The sequence below is a fragment of the Orycteropus afer genome, unplaced genomic scaffold (assembly GCF_000298275.1).
Source record: "Orycteropus afer afer isolate SDZICR_OR568_19922 unplaced genomic scaffold, OryAfe1.0 scaffold00042, whole genome shotgun sequence".
NCBI classification, from domain to species: Eukaryota; Metazoa; Chordata; class Mammalia; order Tubulidentata; family Orycteropodidae; genus Orycteropus; species Orycteropus afer.
The window spans coordinates 6,700,051-6,706,137 of NW_006921629.1; positions in this window are offsets into that span (position 1 = coordinate 6,700,051).

Below are 6,087 nucleotides of genomic sequence, written 5' to 3' on the forward strand. Positions count from 1 at the left end.
CTCAAATCCTCCTCAGTCTGTATTCCATGCTGCAGGATCATGTCAATTCCCTGCTTAAAACTCTAGTGGCTTTTTATGATTTCCCATGGCCTTCACAGCTCTGCTTGAATGTTGTTGTTGTTGTTGTTATGTTGTTGTTATGTGCCGTCGAGTCAGCCCTGACTCATAGCGACCCCTCCTTGGGTTTCCGAGGCAGTATCACTACGGAAGTAGGATTGCCCAACCTTCCTTCCGAGGAGTGGCTGGTGGGTTTGAACCGCCAGCCTTCTGGTTAGCAGTCAAGTGCCTTAGCCACTATGCTACCAGAGTAGGCTCTTTCAATTGGATTCTGTCTGTATTCACCAAACTCTAATCATACCAGCCTTAGGCTGTCACCTACCATGTGCCTGCTTTTTTCTACTGAGAAACTCTTTCCCCAGCTCTGCATGCCATAACCTACCCATTTTTCACATCTCAACCTAAAGTCACACTCAGAGATGCCCTTCCTATCTGAGTAGCACCATTTATTTCCTTCATATTACTCGTAGTGACATTTATTTATTTGTGGTTTGTCTTTTGCACCAGAAAGCAAATACCCTAGGGACAGGAACCTTATCTGTCTTACACATGCCTGACTTGTAGTGACCAGTTAACCAGTTGCTGTTTAGTTGATTCCAACTCATGGTAACCTCATGTATATCAAAGTAGAACTGTGCTGACTTTTTGCAAGTATATCACCAGGACTTTCTTCTGAGACACCTCTGGGTGAAATCAAACTTTCAAACTTTTGGTTAGCAGCCAAGCACAGTAACTATTTGCCCTACCTAGGGAGGCATATAGCAGACAATCTATTAAATATTGTTAAGTTAGTAAGTACCTTAAGTCCCTTCTCTGTTTAAACCCTACCTATAGTGGTTTCCCAGCACCGTTAGGATAGAGTCCAAACTCTTTAACTTACCCTGCAAAGATCCTTTCCTTGAACTGGACCTCTCTGTTCCTGCCACAGCACATGGTAGGCTTGGTAGAGAAGAATGCTCTCAGGACCACCACTCCCCCCACTATCTCCAAAGAAACCAGCTTCTCCATTTCCTCCCTCTTAAAGTCTTTGTTTAAAGTTACATTCACAAAACCAGGTCTGGTGCCTGTGTTACAAGCTCCCATGGTAGGTACCCTTATTTGTTTAAAGTTCCTCTGTATTTCTAGATAAGGAGTCCTGGTGGCACGCTGGTTAAGCACTCAGCTGCCAACCAAACGGTCAGTGGTTCAAACCCATAAGCCACTTCAAGGGAGAAAGATACAGCATTCTGCTTCTGTAAAGATTTACATCCTTGGAAACTCTATGGGGCAGTTCTATATTGTCCTATAGGGTAGAAATGAAATAGGCAGCAATGTGTTTTTATTACATAACGTTTTTTATACTCTGGCACTGAAAAGATTCTGAGACTATTATTTTCTGTAAATATGTGCATGTTAAAACAATTCAAGTGAAATTAACCTTTTCTACATTTTAACACCCTTGACTTAGTGTAATTAGGACTTTGGAATCCTGGATTTTAAAGCATTTTCTTGAGTGGATACTTTTATTTATTAAACTTTTAGGTTTTTTTAATACTAAATTGGGTATTCACTCCTGAACACCTTAGGAATAATCTTAGGCCCTAGCATATAAAATACAGAATGTGGACTATCTTGTGGTTTAAACTGCGTTCAGACGTCTGGTAGTTCTCCAGACCAATAGACCCTTTCAAGCCTTCGCCTTTGCTCATGTTGCCTTTTTCCAGACTGCCTGTCTCAAGTCAGGGATCACCTTCTCTGAGGCATTCCCCAACCTCTTGTTTTATATTGCTATCATATTCCTTGTGTATAATTCTAATGTGATATTTATTACACCTTGTCATAACTATTTACTAGTTTTTTGAGATATGTTTTGAACTCCACCAGGGCGGGAAGCTTCTTTTCATCACATTTTAAGTATCCAAGTCCCAGCATAGAGCTTGACCCTGAACAAAACAGTAAATGTTGACAGAAGCTGCAGTGGAGGGAATTAAGGAACTAGGTCCCTCTTCACTCTAGCCTCCTCTTAATTGCCTCCTACGTCTTATTCAAAGGGAGGAACTGTTGTGGGCCTCCCCTGTGGCAATCTGATCCCAGCTCCTTTCCTCTTCCAGAGACTGTCATGGTAACCACCAGCCTCTCCCTTTGAGCCACGTCTTGTACTGCAGCTGTGCTTCTGCCTCCACTGCCTCACTCCCCATCAAGACCTATTTCTGTAGCAAATTTATCTTATGGTCTGAATATGGAAGAAATGTCAACAGCCTGAGTACCTAGTACACACTGCTGTCAAATTGATTCTGACTCATTGACCCTATAGGACTGAGTAGAACTGCCCCATAGGGTTTCCAAGGCTATAAATCTTTAGGGAAGCAGGCTGTCACATCTTTCTTCTGTAGAACAGCTGGTAGATTTGAACCATTGACCTTTTGGTTAGCAGCCAAGCACTTTAACCACTGTGCCACCAGGGTTCCTACAAATAAGTGTGTGTGTGTATAAATAATTAGGGAGCTCTGGTGACATAGTGCCTAAGGCATTTGACTGCTAACCAGAAGGCTGGCAGTTCAAACCCACCAGCCACTCCCCAGGAGGAAGGTTGGGCAATCTACTTCCATAGTGATACTGCCTCGGAAACCCAAGGAGGGGTCGCTGTAAGTCATATCTGACTCAGCGGCAGTGTGTTTGTTCTGGAATGGTTGCTTGCCAAGCTCAGCCTGCAGTGCAGCTGCAGCAGCCTCTGCACGTCTAGTTCCTGCAAGTTGCAAGTCAGGATTGCTTCTGGCAAACTTCTTTTAACTGGAAGTCTTGGCATTGAGCTAAATTGTAGACATCCCTAGCTGTAGCTCAGCATGTGCCTTATTGCTAATCTAGGGTATGGGAGAGAAGGGAACACTGCTCTCTCCCCACAAGCTGTCCTGCAGACAGCACCAGCTATGCTCAGGACAGAGGAGTGCTGTTGTTTTCATCAGGTATCTATCTATGTTAAGTAGGCTGTGAGGCATCTGATCTGCAGAAGCTGGAATTTAATATGAAGATGTTGAGGCCATAAAAGACTGGATTCGTGGGTCTGGTAGCCTAATTAAAGCAAGCTGTGTGTGGGGGTTGCTGTACCCAGATCTACTTTTAATGGTTTAGTTCAGGACTGAGGAAGAACAGTGTCAGAATTAAAATTAGAGCTCCAGATTTAATTGGCAGAAGTTTTAAGACATTTCCTTTTAAGGCAGTACTCAAGCTAATGACCCTAAAGTATTTATTGATTCATTAAAAGATAATAACCCATTACGTTTTAACACAAATAACACTTTTTATGAAAAACAACTGTAGTTTTCAAAGTAAAAATAAATTTTGTGAGAAGAGTGGCATTGTGTACATTTTTGCAAATCTCTTTAATTTCTGGCTTTATAGAAGAGAGCTGGATTCTCGTATCTGCTTCTGCATTCAGTCTATTGTGGTAACACCCATCATCTAGCCTCTGGGAAACTCCACTGAGCACTCATGAGAGAGAGGGTAGAGATCCTCAACCATACTTTGAGAACTACTCATAATAGTAGAACCAACTGTGATTTTGGAATGGGACCTTAGTTCAGATCTCAGCTTTTGCAGTTGCTCGTTGTGTAATATTGAACAAGTGACTTTGTTTCTCTGAATCTATATCCTGCTTTCTTTGAATGGAGAGACGTGTTCTGTAGCTCATCGGACAGTATAAGGATTATAAGGCTATTTGTTAAATGGAACTTGGTAGGTGCACAATAAATGTTACTCCTTCTAAGGATACATTTGTAAAATAGCTTTAAGTATCCAGGAAAGACCTATATTGGTTTTGGTTGGGGTTTTTTGTATGTTACAGGGTTTGTTTTTCATTTGTCCAGTTCTTTAAGGAGCTTACACTATATGTTTGTCATAATACCTAAAAATTATTTTCAGTTCTTATTTATCTCCATGTCTCTCTCCTGCTAGTAGATAGTAAACTCCTTGAGAACAAGCTATTCTGCGTTTTTTCAAATCCCCAGCTTCCAACAGAGTGTATATAATGATAGGCATTCATTAAATAGTTTAGTGTGGAAGGGGGCAGTGAGTGTAGCCTGCCACATTTTCATGTGACCTACAAATGAACCAGATGTGTCAAGTAGGCTTCTTGGATGGTATGAGAATGTGGGCTGGCTCCCTTTTCCAGGGCATCTTGAGCCAAAACATATCCCGTAGCAGCTGGTGGTCTATCAGCACATCCTTCCCCTCTGGTCCTGAGTACATGTCAGCATTCCCAGGAATTGCCAATCCCTGGCCAACCCTTCTACATCTGTTCCCAGCGGCATGGTCCTTCATTTGCAACATGAAAAGGATGTGTGCAAACCACCAGCTTTGCATTGGCTGTGGGGACTGACCCATTGGCCGTGGGGGACATGTACTCTCTGTTGAAGCTGAGCTTATATTATGTCTGTCTCTTCTCTCTTTGTAAAGCATTGTTTAATCCAGTGCCTGTATGTAAGTTGTCTTTTTATTGACAGCCCCAAACCTTGGTTCAACAGTTTGACAAAGTGAGCAGGATCGAAAAATGATATCTGAAACAGCCTAAGATTGAACACAAGATCCATTATCTGTCAAAATCCCACTGTTCTACATCAGAACTCAGTACCTTCTATTTTGTGTTTTTGAGCTCAGTTAATCTTAAGTTTATTGCTTATGGTATCGGTTGATATTCAGTAATTGAATAAGGGTAATCTTCAGAAGAATTAGAGCCACAGATTGTAAGACCTCTTCTAGAGCTTATATCATTCCATGGAGCCATTAGCCATCCTCTTACTCTCTCTCCTACTACCACCTCCAACTGAAGATGGTAACAGTGTGAAAAAGCAAATTGTTTATTCAACAGGTATTTAGCAGTTCTTATAATGTGCAGAAAGGAGTTCTGGTGGCATAGTTGGTGAGGCATTTGGCTCCTAACCAGAAGGTTGGTAGTTCAAACCTACCAGCTGCTCTGTGGGGGGAAGATGAGGCAATCTACTTCCATAAAGATTTACAGCCCTTCCACCTACTACTTTGGCGAGTAGTGACTGGGACCTTAAAAGCTAGGAAGCTGCCATCTAGATGCAACAACGGGTCTCTCCTCGTCAAGAAGAAAGAGGAAAACCAAAATTAATGGAAACAACCAGTCCTAGAGACTGGTACACCATCAGATCTGCAACCTATACAACTATGAGACCAGAAGAACTAGATGGTGCCCAGCTACCACTGCCATCCACTTGGAAGGGATGTAGGAGATCCTGCATAAAGAGGGAGAACAATGTGGTACAAAACTCAAAATCATTTGGAGGCAAAAAAAAAAAAAAGAAGGTGGGGACCAGGTTTGCTGGTCCAATGGAGCCTGGTGTAACCACTGAGACTATGGCCCCTAGCTGCCCTTCAGGTCTGGAATTGAACCCACAACTGTGGTTTCCAGCCAAACAAAGTACAGGCATGTGAGTTAAACATTTACCTCAAGTAGACACACGCCCTGGAGAGAACAATCATGGGAGAAGGAAGGGCTGCTTATGCACAGGGAGATAGCTCAGGGTGCAGAAGAGTATGAAGGGATGGACACTGGGAGGAGGTAACTATGGGGAGGAAGTGGGAGGGGAGCTGCTGCATTGTAAATTTTGGTCAATGTCATGAGACAAAGTATATGAACTGCTGTATGAAAAGTGAATTTACTCTGTAAATCTTCACCCAAATCCTAATAAAAAAAAAAAAAACTTAAGGGTGAAAACAGAAAAAAAAAAAAAAAAAAAAAGATTTACAGCCTTGGTTCAGTAGGGGTCGCTAGGAATCAGAATTGACTTGATGGCATTGGGATTGGTTTGGTTTGATTATATGCAGAGCACCTAGAAAGATCCAGCTTATCTGGTACAAAATCACAAGGTGTTTGGTAATGCCTCTTTTATTGCCATTTATGGTTTCATGGTTTTTATCATCCCCTCATTTGAGTGTGGTCTCTACCTTTCAGAACCATATTGTCTAAGTGGGAGAAATGGATATATATACAATTAACTATAATACAGGACAGGTTGGGGATTAATGGTG